Here is a 16334-nt window from a genome sequence, read left to right on the forward strand (position 1 = left end):
AAACAAACAAATACAAATAAACAATGGCGCGGTGGCCAAAAACGGGAAATAAAAGGGAAAAAACACAAACTAACCCGTAGGCGTGTGGCGATTGCCAGAACTCAAAACGCATGAAACAAAACTAGGTCAAGTTCGTGCAGCGAGTTCACGAAAATGCCAGCGACCCCGAACGGGCGGAAACTTCCGGCATTTATGGGGCGTCAGGATTGGATTCCGGTGTGGAGCCCAGCTGCAGGCAATCCTGACAGGCACAAAATACTTGTTACGTTGAAGAAAATAATATCACTCATATTTAAACTACTCAGTTGTGTAAATAATTACACTAATTAATAGATATATCCCTGTATGGACATTGATGGAGCGTGATATATTTAATTATATTTCAGGTGTGTATTCATAAAACAACTGTGTGCAGTTAACTATTAATAGATATATAACATATTACCTCTTATTATAATATACAATCTCCTGTCAGAGCGTTGCATCTGCTTATGTTATGAAGAAATTAAATTGGGTTAATTGTTTGTCTGTATTAATATTAACATAATGGAATACATTATTACCAGAAGGCAGATGCGGCAGCAAAACAAGGCGGTTCCATTTAATCCTGGCAGAGGAAGAGTTACACATTTATTGGCAGGTCATGAATCAGAAGTTCCACCAGGTTCTGGTTCTAGATCTAAGTGGTTCCTTCCCGATCACACTAAATGAACAGCTGAGTTGGCCTTTACTGTGGAACGTTCCAGAGTAAGATGGGAAATTCCAGGTCCGGGCTACTGTATCTTTGTCAAGTTGCCGCCTCCCCCTAGCAAGCAGGAGGTGTCACCAGGGTGGCAAAAGGCCAACAAGTGGCCTGAGGTGCCATGACCGAAAGTCTTTTGTGTTTTTCTGTAACACTGGTACTATTTTACATACAATATTTACATGTAACTGCAAGAGTAACCTATCTGTGTTAATTAATTAGAAACTGTTCATACTAATATATTCTATATTGCCATGCCTCTGCCTGTCCAGGTAACATCAGATGAGTTTAAATACATTAGTAATAATTAACGGAGTCAGAAAAATGAGGTCAATGCAATGTCTGCCCCTGTCTTCCCTTCTTCATCAGTCGAGTTGGAGTTCACTTTTTTCATATACCTTTTATACCAGCATCCAGAGCTTCTCTCAACAGGATGTCCCAATTGAATGTAGGTTCATGAAAAAAAAAACTGCACATTTGATTCTTTTTCCTTTACCTTCAGCATTCCCTGGAGTTCTGGATGCAAGCATCTGCTTGGAGAGTACTTTACACTGCTGAATAGAGTAAGGAATTTTGTGTACAACACCTGGACATTCTGACCAAAAAAGCTCAACAATGATAGAGGATGAGGCAGATAGGAATACTGAATTGGTCTCAGGAATAGGAATACTGAATTGGTGTTCTTCCCAGCTGTAAAACGCTTTCAAATGTGAAAATAACAGTGTCAAAGTGATAAAAAATTCAGATTTTAACTGCAACGTTTTTACAGCCTGCAATGTTTATTCCAATAAAGCGAAGTGTTTAAAAGTGGTCCTGAATGTGAGGGTTTGTGACATCGGTGGATGGAGGACTCAAGTGCGAGTGTTCAAACCAAAACAACGAAAACCAGACGTCGAGGCCAAAGACAAAAGAAGAGTTCACATCGAGCCCAGAATCACACAGGCTGATGTTAGAAGGGATCATGGACCAGTCCTCTAATGTGTGTGGTGTAGGGTATCACAGGGGGCGCAGATGATAACCATGAAGATGGGAGCTCGACGGCCTACAGGCGAGGGCAGACATGCTGAGGACGTGACAACAGGTGGGGGCAGACAGGACAGATGGATTGGGGGCATGACAGAAAGATAGTAATAAAACAAGTAATTACCCAAGGGCAAAGAATATTCTTTTTCTTGAACAAACTGCTGTATAAATATGCATTTCATGTAAATCATTCATTTTCTATTTCTTATGTTTAATGTTTCTTTTATTTCTTACTTCTTTTCTTTATTTGCTGATAATCAGTATTTTCACGTTCTGATTACAGATAACGGAGATTGTTGAATTTGCCATATGCCGTATGAGAGCCGGATCGCTTAGTCCTAGTAGGGTGGTAGTAGCCTAGTGGGTAACACACTCGCCTATGAACCAGAAGACCCGGGTTCGAATCCCACTTACTACCATTGTGTCCCTGAGCAAGACACTTAACCCTAAATTGCTCCAGGGAGACTGTCCCTGTAATACTGATTGTAAGTCGCTCTGGATAAGGGCGTCTGATAAATGCTGTAAATGTAAATGTAAATGTAGTGCTGGTATGTGGGTTGCATAGCAAAAACAGGGTCCAGTGTGTAAAAGTCACTATATACAAGCAGCCACACACAGACACCAGAAACCTCAGCCTACACCAAACATGACAGGCTGCTGCTGCTGCTGCGTCAACCCTGTTAAAATATGCACCTCACCGCTGACGAAGAGACCTGGCGGCTATACACCCTCTAGCAAAAAACAAGGAATTGCACCGCACGCTTAAGGTCGGCCATGTCAGACTTTATCCAGGTCATGCTTGCTGAGCCCAAAAAAAAAAAAAAAAAAAAAGCTTCACGTACTCTGTTATGCGCATTTATAAACTGTGTTGTTTCCCCCTCCGAGACAGCGAGTACAGCAAATATATCCCATCATTTGAAAATAAGCAGGATACAAAAGGGCTGTGACAGGATCGATGAGGATCAGCAGCCGGCCCGCGTTGCTCTGATGGACGCCAAGCGTACTCCGCGCCTTCAACGGGAAACGCTGCGAGAGCGGGAAGGCCGGCAGCCTCAAATTCCAAAAGCAGTCCCTGCTGCATCATTGTTCCGAGCTAATTAGCGAGGTGTCGTAGCCCCGTCAAGATCATTTCTGAGGCGCGTACAAATGTTTGTACCGAAGCGACGCCGGCGAGCACGCACAGCGCCGGGTTTGGGTAAGATGCTAATGAGCCACCGTGTAAAGCGAGCGTCAGTTATGTCCGTCAGGTCACCAAAACAACGTGTGCTCTTTTATTCACTGGCAGCGAAGGAGGCAACGCGGCGAAGCCCAACGTTTCAACACTTAACTGGTCACTGATTTCTGGAGGTGGCCCAGCAGGTCAGAGGACCGAATCCCGAATTCCAGGGTCCCACTGAGGTGCCACTGAGCAAAGCAGCGTCCCCACACACTGTCATGGCTGCCCACTGCTCACCAGGGGTGATGGTTAAATGCAGAAGACACGTGTTTCACAATGACAATCACTTCCCTCTCACTTTCATTTGCACTTCCAGGAGATGGCTCCGCAGTCAGGGTTGGAGAACAGAACATTTCAGATTGCCCGCATGTCCACTGACCACGTTTTACAGCAGATCGATTTGATTTGCTGTAAAATTTGCGTTAAAAGGTTCAAGTTATTCCCTGGAATTGTGTATAATGCTAAAATTACCTGGTGAAACTGGAAAATGCTGTAAATAACATGCACCTAAGAATGATGCTAGTGCATTTCAGTATAATATTACTTCATATTTATTCAACAGACACCTTCATCCAAATGAATTAAGAAAACTATCATGAACAGCAGTATTTAAACCGAGTATTTAAAGTGGGAGGCCACAAAATATGGCACATATGTATGTATGAATAGATTATTAAATCTATAAATACATACATGACATGGACATTTTCCATTATTTATTTCAGAATTTCTGTGTCTTTAATCGAGAGCATAACTCTGCTGCCTCTGTCCTGTGTCAAGCTCGCCAATCCTGTTCTAGGTTAGTACCACCCTATATGAAATAATATGTTAATATTAAAATGCAAAGAAGAAATATGAATACTATTTAATATTTAAATTTTTTTACATGTTTGAACTAAGACAAAATACTACCAAAACAAGCCATGTGTTGATTACAGGAGAGGTATGATCCACAGATTATTTTACAGTGGTGGCCTGACAGGTAAGGAAGCACACTCATAACTAAAGGGTTGAAGGATCAAATCCCGAACTACAATGTGTCACTGACGTCCCCTTGATGATGACGTCCCCACACACTGCTCCCCGGGCGTCCATCATGGCTGCACACTGCTCACTAAGGGTGATGGTTAAATATAGAGGACACATTTCTTTGTTTAAGTGAAGTGATTGTCACATGTGATACACAGCAGCACAGCACATGGTGCACACAGTGAAATTTGTCCTCTGCATTTAACCCATCACCCTGAGTGAGCAGTGGTCAGCCATGACAGGCGCCCGGGGAGCAGTGTGTGGGGACGGTGCTTTGCTCAGTGGCACCTCAGTGGCACCTTGGCGGACCGGGATACGAACCGGCAACCTTCTGAGTACGGGGCCGCTTCTGTAACCGCTAGGCCACCACTGCCCCAAAAAATGAAAAAATTTGGAGTGCTTCACGGATTTGCGTGTCATCCTTTCGCAGGGGCCATGCTAATCTTCACTGTATCGATCCAATTTCAGTATATGTGCAGCATTCAAGGGTGTGTCACATTGTGCTGTGCTGTGTTCACTTCACATTCACTTAAGTAAATGTTCATTTCAAGCAGAACCAGCGCCATGTATGGAATTTTAATCATCTTTTTAGGTGTAGTGTTATGAACTGTCATAATTCACAACATATAAACATAATTCTCAAGCGCAACCAGTAGTCAGTCATTTATTCTGGACACGAGAAGTAGGAGGTAGTGGGGTGGACACTGAAATTAACTCTGATGCGTTTCAGTACTTCCGTGCTCATGACATTAAGACCTTTCAGAAACTCACAAATTTGAATATGCTGTTTGAATTTTAAAGACACGCATTAATTTGACATCATTTTGAGCTTAGATAACAGTACCCATAGCCATACAGCTCGCTCCATTCCATGTAGTACAAGTGGACGTTGTCGCTTGCACTCGCCGCCACACTATAATATTTCGCATTAAAAATAGGTATTAAATAATCAATTTCTCAAGTAAGTATGATATGATATTTGTAGCAGATGAGTACTTACTTAGTTGTTTTTTTAACAGTTCTGGTGCATTTTGAAATGAAACATGTATTGCTTCCTGGTTTGCTGGAATATTTACTGTTGTCATGATCCGGTCTACTCCGGGTTCAGAGTTCAGACCGGAGTTTCATGTTGTATATAGTTTCAGGTAATATTTCCTGATCGTGTTCCCCTGTGTATGATTGTATAAAGGTGCCCTGTTTGTGTCTGTTCGCCGTCGGGTCATTGTTTGGTGATGTTTCCCTTGTCCTGTCCACCATGTATTAAACCCCCGTTTCGTGACGTTGTGCGTATATGTCCTTCTTCCTCGCCATGTCCAGCCATCGTGATAACTGTGCATCCCTGTATGATCGGTGTTGTGACATGAAATTAGAGCCCGTGGCAGTTAAAGATGGAGACCAGCTCATCCTGCTCCTGAGCGTGTCCTGTTGGCCATGTTCATCAATCATCATATCAGCACTTAACCCGTTCTACACAGTCCTGAGCAACTGACACTTTGTCACTTTCACATGTCAGAGCAGTGGTGAGTGGTGGTGTGTACCTGACAGTCGGCACGTGCCGGTCGTGCGCCAGAACAGCTTCTCGTCACCTCCAGGCAGTTCGGTGTGTGTCAGTTCCCCCAGGCGCTAAGGCTCCACAGCAGTGGTCATGCTTCACAGTGGATAATACACCAGCCTGTCGGGGAGATGGAGAGAGGGGGACGGAGACAGATGAGGACGGAGCAGCAACCATGGCATTCGATGGGCTGAGAAAGAACTTTACATTTCCGTGCATTTCCACTTCAGAAGGTGACATTATAATTAAGACAAAAACACAAAACAAGCATCGCGGAAAGGGACTTATTCATCATGCCACAGGGCCTGGGGGGAAAAAAAAGAGCAAAGCCAAATGCCCAGCATTCATCAAAACGCCAGAACCTTGAAGAGTTAGAGATAAATGGCCGCCTCCTCTGGCACCTGCTGACGGATCACACGAGACACGCTACCCGCTTTTATCAGGTAGATATTCAGGGGGAGGGACTGCAATGAGGATAGAGATTAACGAATTGTGTGGGAAGGCCCCCCTCCGCCGCCCACGGGCCTTCATTTTCACAGCGGTGGACACTGCGGTGTGCAATCGAAGGTTGTTTTATTTTTTTATTGTGTCTGAATCCTGGCATTTTGATGTGGGGTTGAAATGCAGATTATGCGTTAGAAAAACATCACGAGCATTGCTGTCACGGTGGGGGCAGACGGAGCAGATGGGATGTCGGCGTATGTCTGCAAAGCCTAATGACTGAAATGTAAATCCCAGCAAGGAGGAATTCCTATATGGCCATAATTCATGGTGAAGGATAGGAAAGTGAACTAAGCACAGCTGAACATTTTTAGGTATAATCCATTTATGATCTGTTTTATGTCTTTCCTCCTCAGAACAATATTTCAATCAACTGTTACATTCCGGTGTCATCGGGCCATGTTTCCACCTTAGTTTCTGTGTGTGTGTCTCTCTCTCTCTGTTTTTCTGTGTGTGTCTTGTCTCTTTGAAGTCGCTGTAGTGGGAGGAGCTTCCTGCCTACCGGGTCCAACCTGCTGCTGATGATGGGATGCCTCAGGATTTAAAAGGAGACCTTTTTCAGGATGCCTGCTAGAGATGGTAGTGTCCTAGTGTGAGCCAGAAGACATCAAAATGACAGGTTCAAACCCCACTTACTATCAGTGTGTCCCTGAGGAAGACATTTAACCCTGAGTGTCTCCAGGGGGACTGTCCCTGTCACTACTGATTGTAAGTCTGCATAAGGGACGTCTGATAAATGTTATAAAGTTAAGTAAATAAACTGGTCATAGTGTAACACTGTTTATATAAATGTCCATGGTTATGGAAGTAAAACAAACAAACAACAACAAACAAACAAACAAACAAAAAAAAAAACGCCTCTTCAGCTGTCATGCAAAAACCAGCTGAGAGATTTTCAGTAGAGACTATTTCCCATCTTACTGTTTTCATTCCTGGGATTCTTTCATCACCACGTATCTCTGAGCTGTACCAGTGTATGAGATCTAATTATAAAAGAGATATTTTTTTATATAAAAAATGTATCCGCATGTCCTCATATATTTGTTCCATAGAGTCAGTGTTCCTCTGAAACCCTTCCTAAACTGTTTGTTCAGTTCTGGCAGCAGTCACTTCCTTCCTCTCGCTGAAGTGCGTATATTGCTTCCCGTTTCAGCATGACAGCATTGTTATGGATATTTTACTCTCCGATGCTCACACGTACAGTGCATTTACACACACACACACACACACACACACACACACACACACATACACACACACATACACAAGCACAATCCCATGCTATGCAGCAGGGCGTACTCTTCATTAAATCCATTAGACTGTGGGTAAATCTGATTATCTGGCTGTGTCAGATGTGGTACCTAAGCACAACTGAAGGTCCTGGCAGCCGCCCCCGCCAGTCAGGGCCGAGGATCCGGCGTCATGAATTAGTCTCAGCCGCTATGCATCTTAATCATGCGCAATATCACAATCCCCATCTGATAAGGCCAATACCTGACAAGGGAGGAGGGAGACGACGGGGTGAAAAGAGAAATGGGCGGATTTTTTATTTTTTTTGGAAAGACTCGGCTCCTGTTGGCTTTTCAGCCATGTCATTAAAGCAGCACTTCAAATTAGATCTTTCTACTCCGATAACGGCACATTCCACCCCCCCTCAAATCTGCCAATGAGAGTCGAGAAAGCCCGAGACAGCATCAGGGCAGTTTCTCATCTCATCTCACACTCTCGAAGCAATAACAGAATATTGTGTCTAGCCCAGCTCGGATTAACAGTCAGTTCCCATGAAGCTGTACTTCACTTTCCGATTGCTGACGACAGGGAAGGTCAAATACCATTTTCAACAAGTTCGGCTAAAGTTAAATGCTCAACAGTTCAGCTCCACTTCACATGCTCTCCGTCTAAATAACTTGTGACATTTAGGACGTCTGTCAAGGACGAAAGCCATAGCTGCACAGTCATGCTGTGCAGCACAGTTATCAGTTATCACATTACCAGCGCGCTTACAAATAAGAATGAAATATTTATGACAAATGCACCTCATGAATGGAGCCTCAAGCAAATTACCTCTGTGGTAAAACTATGTACACATATTATACATGCAGTATGAGAGCATCGTATCTTTACCACAGTCTCTTGGGTGTGTCCAAAAGCTCTTTTACAGCCAATCTATGAAGAAGCCCATCTGCTGTTCGGCAGCTTCAATACTGACATAATTAACAGCCATCATTAACTCGCATCCATACATCTCGGGTGACACTCGGGTCCATACCATTGTAAATATTCCTGCAATGTTCTTGCGAAGAGCCGCATGTCACATGTTGCCAAAAGCCGTCGTCCTCGATCAATCTCATAACGACGCCACTTGGGCCATTCAAACAGGGGCGCGCTCGTCTAGTCAGGCTGGGTTCCTCCAAGCCCAGTTGGTGGCCTGGCTTTGAGTAGCATGACAAAGTGCATCTTTATGGTAATGAGGAGTCCAGGGGAGACCCGATTCCTTTACGCGCCTGTGAGTTCCTCATTAGCCGGGCCACTCCAGCTGCTACTACCTCAGCGGTGGAAGCAGATGCAGGGTTAAGGGGTTATGCTTTTTATGCCAACAGGCTAGAGCAGAGAACCTGCTTATGATGGGATTGGACAGTGCCTGTGGCCAGCATATATGGCTGCTTTATTCACGTCATAACTTAAGTTACCTTTAATAAAAAAAAAAAAAGGTACCACAGCCCATATAATGCTCTGTGTTTAGAGATTATCTGAGAGCAGATTTCTTGAGTCAATAGAGCAAGAAGTCACTATATGTATGCAATCTTATAGAGAGATATCTCAAAATGGAGCTGCTGAAATGTCACGCTATTTGAGGTGAGGTTTGAGTGACAACATTTTATCAAAACTCTGAGAACAGCCGACGCAGGAACCTGCCTGAGTGTGGGGAACACCCACACTCACACACACATAGCACTAAGCCACTGGCACCTTTCTAATAAATGGGTATTCACTACTACAGTATATATCGTTGCATCTCTCCTAGAGAAGTTATCTGCAGCATCCACGGATAATAAACCTTTTATCTAGTTAAATGTGAGCTACCATCTCTTACCATTATACTAGTACAATGATTAGGTGTGATTGAATGAAACCATGTTATATGTATTCCTATATTTCTACGTTTTATGTGGTTTGTTGTGCCAGGTGGTTCGGCTATTCAATAAACCCCCAAAAGAGGGTTTTAAAATACAAGGTCACTACACCTAAAAAAACCCACACCAGCTCATTATTAAGCTCTTTTATTTGTAATCGTGAATAATTCTATAGATGCATTCTTTATTCGCACATTGCTAAGATCAGTATACTATTGGAATTCATCACCAGACTTTCTTGGCAGATGAGTTGTCAAACATTGGAATTATTAAAACTATACTGAAACTATACATGCTTATAAATCAATTTACAAACTTATGAGAACACGTCAGTTCACACTACACTGTGAAACAATTCCTGTATTGAGAAAAAGACAAATTTTAGGCAGGTAATTCCAGATTATTCCATGCCAGATCAGTTTGCATGACATGACCATGCTTTCAGACCGCTGATCGTGCCAACACACAAAACATCAGACATTCATAACACAGCTGCAAGAGTGCTCTGATCTTGACAAAAAATATTTCCTATTACATGGGATGCCCTTGTGATGCTCTGCACAATATTGGTTGCAATTGGCAATATTTGTAGAGTCTGCGTCAGTTGATAAAGGATCTCTGCAATAAAGACAGAACAATGTGACATCGTACTAACAGAAGACAATGCTCATAATGCTGATATTAAGTATACTTTATGCCAATGAAACATTTGCAACAGATACCAATATTTCTATGAATATCCTTGAAGCTGATGAGACAACTGATTTTCCGGACTTGGTATGGTGTACAGCACTATTCAAATCTGTCCAACGGTGTTGAAAAATAGACCTAGAACCTTCTTCACTGATCTCGTCACTGCTCCGTTAGACCTTCAAAAGACCCATTAGTGACATATTTAGACAACTGACCTTCATTGAGAGATTGACAACGAAAGGAGCTTTTGCTGATACGGAAAATGAATGTCAAACTCCCACGAGTTTGCTGGGTTCATGTTCACTCAATAATGTCCCCCCTACTTTCAAAGGCATAAAAGCAAAGAACATGTCTTTACTATTCCAAGAACTGAATACAATCCCCGAAGTAGCTGCATACGTACATGTGTGTTTGAGGTACTGGGTGGTGTGTGTATGCATTTGTGTTGTGTATGCAGCATGTTTAGTGCTTGATGTACAGTATGTATGCAAACTCGGTGGAGTGTGTGGGGAAATTAAATGCTTTTGCCTTTGTGTGATGAGGATGGTGTGAGCCAAATCTGCAGACATGTGCACTTTGACACCTAACTCTTAGAAAATGAGTTTCTTCCGTGTTGTAATGGCTTTTTTGAAAGGAAAGTACATAATGCACAAACGCTCGATGAGAATGCAAATTGATTTACCCCTAGACGGAAAAAATAAATAAATAAAAACTACACTGCAAGTCTGTCTGGCTGCTTAGCTTAGCAATAATTGTGACTGTCTGAGAACGCGCCAGTCTGGCTTTGATGTTTTATCACCCCCCACACAAAATGTTTATGGCTGCGCTTTGGCCAAACAGTTCCGATTGAGATGTTGGGAAGAGCGAAATGTCTACAAGGTCCACTGGGTTTCTATGAGAGAAAAGCGATTCAAAGCAATTCACAAATCAGTCCCCTCAAAGAACTTCACCTAAATCGTTCAGAAAAATCCTTGAAGAATACTCTGTGGAACCCTCCCAAGGAGACCAGTGCATAAGAGTAAAGACAAATGTGTGAGGGAGAATCGGAGTGACGGATAGACGGAGAAAAACAGTTGGCAGGTTAGGCCCTGAGAGGTAGATGGAAAAATGGGGAGAAAGCGGGAGAGGGAAAATGAAAGGTTTGTGCCGTCTGCCACTGCACTCCGAGCCTCTCTGTCTAACAGGTCGTGAACCCTCCATGCCTTAAAAGCTCAATCTCCCAATCAAAATGAAAAGGCATACCCCCCCACCCCCCCTCCAAAAAAAAAAGGTGCGATGGAGCAAGGTACCTAATTCCTGCCTCACAATTTGGAAACGAAAAAGGATTCCCATCCTCTTTGTCCAAAGAGCAATTTTATCTGTATTACAAAGATGATAAGCTGCTCCAGCCACACTCAGAAGAGGTGGCGCGTCAATAGTTCGGCGGCGGGAAGGTGAATGGTGCCCACAGGATGACTGATTGGCCATAAAAAAAACTAGCCATTTTCAATCAGACAGGGCGCCTGGTGACTCAAAGGGCGGGAGAGGTCCGGACAGTCCAGCCTTTCTCCAGGGGGGAAACAGAGGCACTGCAGATAATAAAGGTACAGTAGTATATCATCTGCCATCTGCCTCGCTGACTTCCATATGCCAGCAGACGGTGGGAAGGGTTGAAATCAGGATTTCATAAAACACATATTCACTCATGTGAACTCATTCACAGCCATTGCATAATACTATTGCTTCAAATGTTTTTTGCTATTATTCAAATAAAAATTTTATTACCATTACTTCAATTACCCAACACTTCTTGTTGCACGTTAGCCAGTATTTATCAATGCAATTTTTTTTTACCATTTGTCCTAAGTCAATCAATCAGATTAAATGTACTGACTAAAATACGTTCACAAGTGCAACAGATTTATTTTGCACTGCATTTAACCTCTACGTTGAGCATTTATGTTCAGAGGACAAGCTTATTCACACTTCCATTCAATAATTACATGGACAATCCACAACTCTACTTTTATTGTCAGATTTCCATTCCTCAGGACTGCAGGTTGCACATCTTTGACATTTTGCCATTTTTTTTAGACATCTGGTTTATAAAATGTACTGTTATCCCGTGGCTTCTACTGTCTGTGGTGCAGTGGTGTCCTACTGATTACTGCAGTGGTGGCCTAGCAGTTAAGGAAGCGGCCCCGTAATCAGAGGTTTACAGTGCCTTTTGTCAGGTAGGTGCATCACATTTCCAAAACCTAGAAAGTGTACAGTTCTCTCATCTGTTTTTGCAGAATTTGATGTTGGAGGTGTGGGGAACTTGGTCTAAGATCTCCCATAGGTGATGAGCCTTGGACAGGTCCAAACCTGGGCCATAATTTCTGTTCACCCAAGTAGTTACTTTTTACATGACATTAAAGAAAGTCAAATAATTTTCTTAGTCAGACTAAAGCTTGACTTACATGTAAACATATTAGTACTAGAACCAACCAAATTGGGTATTGATGGAAGATTGTATGGAAGAAGGGTAGGAGGAGAACTTCCATTACTGGTCACCAAGGATCATGACATGTTCAGCCCGTTATTGCCAAACAGACAGATTCTATAGCAAGCAGTGTTGCAGGAAGAAGAGCTATTAAAATGTCTAAAAGGGCTTTCAGCATTGGTGGACAAGGGCTAACATTGTGTAAGGTACAGGCTGGACCTTGAGTTGCGACTTCGATAAATTCTCATAACCGCCGTGGCTAAATCCAATTAGCTGCTTCCTGCCCTCTCCGTAACAGCAGGTCCAGGAAGCACATGATCCGTTCTCAGAGTGTTTACACTGCAGTTTTCCTTCCCCACTGACCTTGAGGGGAGTGGCGAGCATTGAAAGTAGACATCACAGGGAGAGAGAAAGAGCAGAGCTTCTTTTTTTTTCTTTTTCAGAAATAACAAGCGCAGGGCGTGAAGGAAAGAAGGGACTCATCACACGTTTGATCACGTGACCTGACCGGGTGTCAGGGTGAGGCCGTTGATCCGGAGCAGAATGAGTCCCGGCGAATAGGGCCTCTGGCACTATTTTTAGTGAGAGGCCGAGCTGCTGATTGTCTGCTCTCACAGTCTCGACAGGGAGCTGAGAGACGAGGGGTTATCTCCCAGTTACTCCTCAAGAGCACACGCTGCACACACACACACACACACACACACACACACACACCCACCCGCTAGGAAACACACAGAGCTAATCTCAGTCCTCTTTCCCTTCTAGCAATCAAAACGTCTTTTTTTCCAGGTCGAGAAAAAACACCATCACGAGATGTTGAAAGAGAGTTAAAGTCTAATTGATTTACTATCTCCTATTTCCTATCAACCCCCCCCCAAAAAAAAACAAAAAAACAACAGGCCTCAGTACGTTGTTAAAACAGAACAAAGCAGCTCATAATTGCTAAAAAACTGAAACTCATTCTGAGCCGGAACCACATGACACTTAATTAGACCCCACACTAACAGTATAATACTTTTGTTAGTTTATGTTAACCTCGGGTCTCAGCACTAAAAAGCACTGAACCAGCAAAAAATGTCAACAGCACCTGACACCTTCAAAGTGAATCGTGCTGAACAAAGACAAAACTAAAGCGATTATGGATTTCACATTACCAGAGGTGACAACCAGCACCAGAGACAGCTCCTCTTTATCATGCAGTAAGTACGTTTTACCATAAAATGGTCTAAGTGTGGCCTTCGCGGTGTAGGCACTTTCTAGATAATGGGGTGGATTTATTCTTTTTTTTCACGAAACCATATCAAGCCAGACAGTGTTAACTTGTTTAATTGGTTGGGGCTGCTGCCGCTATGCTCTACATGTTTTTTTTATTATAATTATATTATAGCCAGCCATTAATTTTGGCCCTCGGTAATAGTTTGAGATCTTCAAATCAAACATTTATGCAATACATTTAACACATTGTCCTACCACATTGTCAGTCCTGGACTTTATATCAACATCATATTACTGGGGCTGCACGCCTGCATTTTACACTAAAGGGCAGCATATGATCATATTTTGATGTTTTGTTGCTTTGTTTCCTTCATGTAATATGAAAATGTATTTCAACATGGACAGGACAGACCACCTCCAAATGTAATCAAATCTGATAAACTTGAATGAGACAAAATAAACGTTCAAAATGTCATATTCATGAAACAGTGGACACGAAGACGCAGGACCACAAGAAGGACAAGTTAAACAAAAATCAAAACCGCAGAGATAAACACACGCACATACGGCCAGGAGGACAGTGGAAAGACACTTTATACACTTAAGCAGAGGTGAGAATGATCTCGGAATGACGAGACAAGGAAAAGATTGAGCTCTAGTGCAGAAACCAGAGCCGGTGTGCTGACAGGAGGCTGTAGACGTGATACACAGGAGCTTCTCAGGAGCAGGAATAAAGCAAAACGACTGCTTCTGGACGACACAAATCAATACAGTATCATAACATGATATAATGCCCTTTCTGGGCTCAACAACACCCAATGTCCACTACACATGATGTGACGAAAAAGAGGACGTGGCGCAGGTAGTTTCCCACAATCCAGATGTTGGGTGTTAGGTAAAGAGTGTCTTGTGGAGATGGGCTGCAGGGTCCATCTGCACCAGGAGGTAGGCATGAGAAGGTGGGAGCAGCAGAAAGGGATTGACAAACTCACCACTTCTGGAGAAGGACCAGGTATGGGCTGCTAATAACCACTCTGGCTATCAAGCACCACACGCTTCTGATCGGCCTGTGTTGGACCTTCCCCAACCGAGGAAGGTCACAAGGGTGGTAGTAGCCTAGAGGGTAACAGACTCGCCTATGAACCAGAAGACCACAAAGTCAAACCCCACTGGACTACCATTGTGTCCCTGAGCAGGACACTGTAACCCTGAGTGTCTCCAGGGAAGCTCTCCCTGTAACTACTGACTGTAAGTCGCTGTGGAAAAGGGTGTTGTTGTCGACCAAAGTGGTCGCCATCAAGAAAATAGAAGGCATCTCCATCCAACTTCAAGGCAAAGTACTGTCCAATATGTTAGGGACTGAAACACCTATGCAAACTTGATGGATGTGTTTCATTCAAAGGACTGGACCCAGTATGGAGAAGTTGTTCCCGTGCGTGACAAGCTGCCCTATGAAACGGGACTTGGAAGTCAGTTTAAGAGCACCAACTGCTCAAGAAGGTCTGCAGGTTTGTTTGCTCCAGGCCGTGAAGAAAACATTCACTTTCTTCCTTCTCTGACACATTTACTTTCTGCTGTAAAATTTCTCTCGATTAAGGCAGGAAAATAACTCGGCCCCAGGTGGAAATGGCTCTTTATCGAAAAGAAATAAATATATTCCAATGGCAGCCGGATTGTGCTTGCGCCGACATATTTGTCACGCAATAAAGCATTAAGCATAATAAAGTTCTTAATGCACAATGTGTTGTAAAATATTATTAAGCATTCCTGAGCAATGATACGGTAGTTCACACAAAAGTACCTGCGGAAATTATACCCCATTTTACTGAGTTAAGTGCCGGTGCTTTCCAGGCTCCCGCAAAAGCCATTGATTTCTGCATAGCGACTTGTCAACGGAGAGTATTCATCTAAAGCACAGATGAGATCGCCAGACTGCGGGGGGAAGAGCATTTTAGAACTGCTGATAGAATCATTGTCAAAATTCTTTGCTTAATTGCGGCCCTTAATGGGTTTAGGTATTACTTTCACGCCGGATGATGTACTGTTGAGCAAGAAGATTTCTGAGAAGAAAAAAAAAAGTAGGCGGGATGCTTTTAGGAACAACGCTCTACTCATCATGTACTGATTTTGATTTTAATAAAAAAAAACAACAACAGCGGGGATTTAATAACATGTCAGGACCGGGGAACAGAAGTAATGCACGCGCATGCGGACCAGAATCATACAGGAACATTCGTAACATAATGCAGGTGATGGACGAAAGACACGGGACGCCAGGAAGACCTGGCCCGGAGTGTCGGGTAATGTTCGGATCATGACAACATTACACATCATGTGTTCATATTTTTTGGCGCTCAGTTGATTATTGGCCGCCCTTAATTCTAGCGGAGTAGAAAATCTAGAGAGCTTTTCCGTCACCCAATGTAGCTCTTTTTTCTGCAGAAGTTCCTCACACTGCCTTCCGTGTCACCTCACTGTGTAGAACATGTAACTCCAATACATACATATATAAAATAGATTTTAAAAATGCTAATACAGAAGTGAATGTATTTCAGTACGAAGCTGCTCAATTCTAAATGGGGAAAAGAGTTATGAGTTCAAGGGGACATCAGAATGGGAAATTGCGGCAGCTTTTTTATGATCTAAAGGACCTGTGTAACCACTGCACTGTTCTAAACACGCATACTGTGTACATGAATGCACACCAACAACAAGAAAATGCATAATTATGTAAAAATAATGCATAGTAGGTAATGCAAGGCACA

The 16334-nt window shown here is 43.1% G+C and overlaps 1 protein-coding gene and 1 non-coding gene across 4 annotated transcripts in view; both read right to left on the reverse strand.

The window, feature by feature from the left end:
* Positions 1-16334, reverse strand: part of LOC114769590 (leucine-rich repeat and fibronectin type III domain-containing protein 1-like protein) — a 109878-nt gene that overhangs the window by 49084 nt on the left and 44460 nt on the right. For all 3 annotated transcript variants that reach the window (XR_003743235.1, XR_003743234.1, XM_028962773.1), the window contains exon 2: positions 5549-5682. The gene's annotated coding sequence lies outside the window, so the exon portion shown is untranslated. The remainder of the gene's footprint in view (positions 1-5548; positions 5683-16334) is intronic.
* On the reverse strand, positions 4396-4507 carry LOC114769800 (U6 spliceosomal RNA). Its single transcript, XR_003743260.1, has one exon. It is a non-coding gene; the product is annotated as a U6 spliceosomal RNA (small nuclear RNA).

This window comes from Denticeps clupeoides, chromosome 19 (assembly GCF_900700375.1).
Source record: "Denticeps clupeoides chromosome 19, fDenClu1.1, whole genome shotgun sequence".
Taxonomy (NCBI): Eukaryota; Metazoa; Chordata; class Actinopteri; order Clupeiformes; family Denticipitidae; genus Denticeps; species Denticeps clupeoides.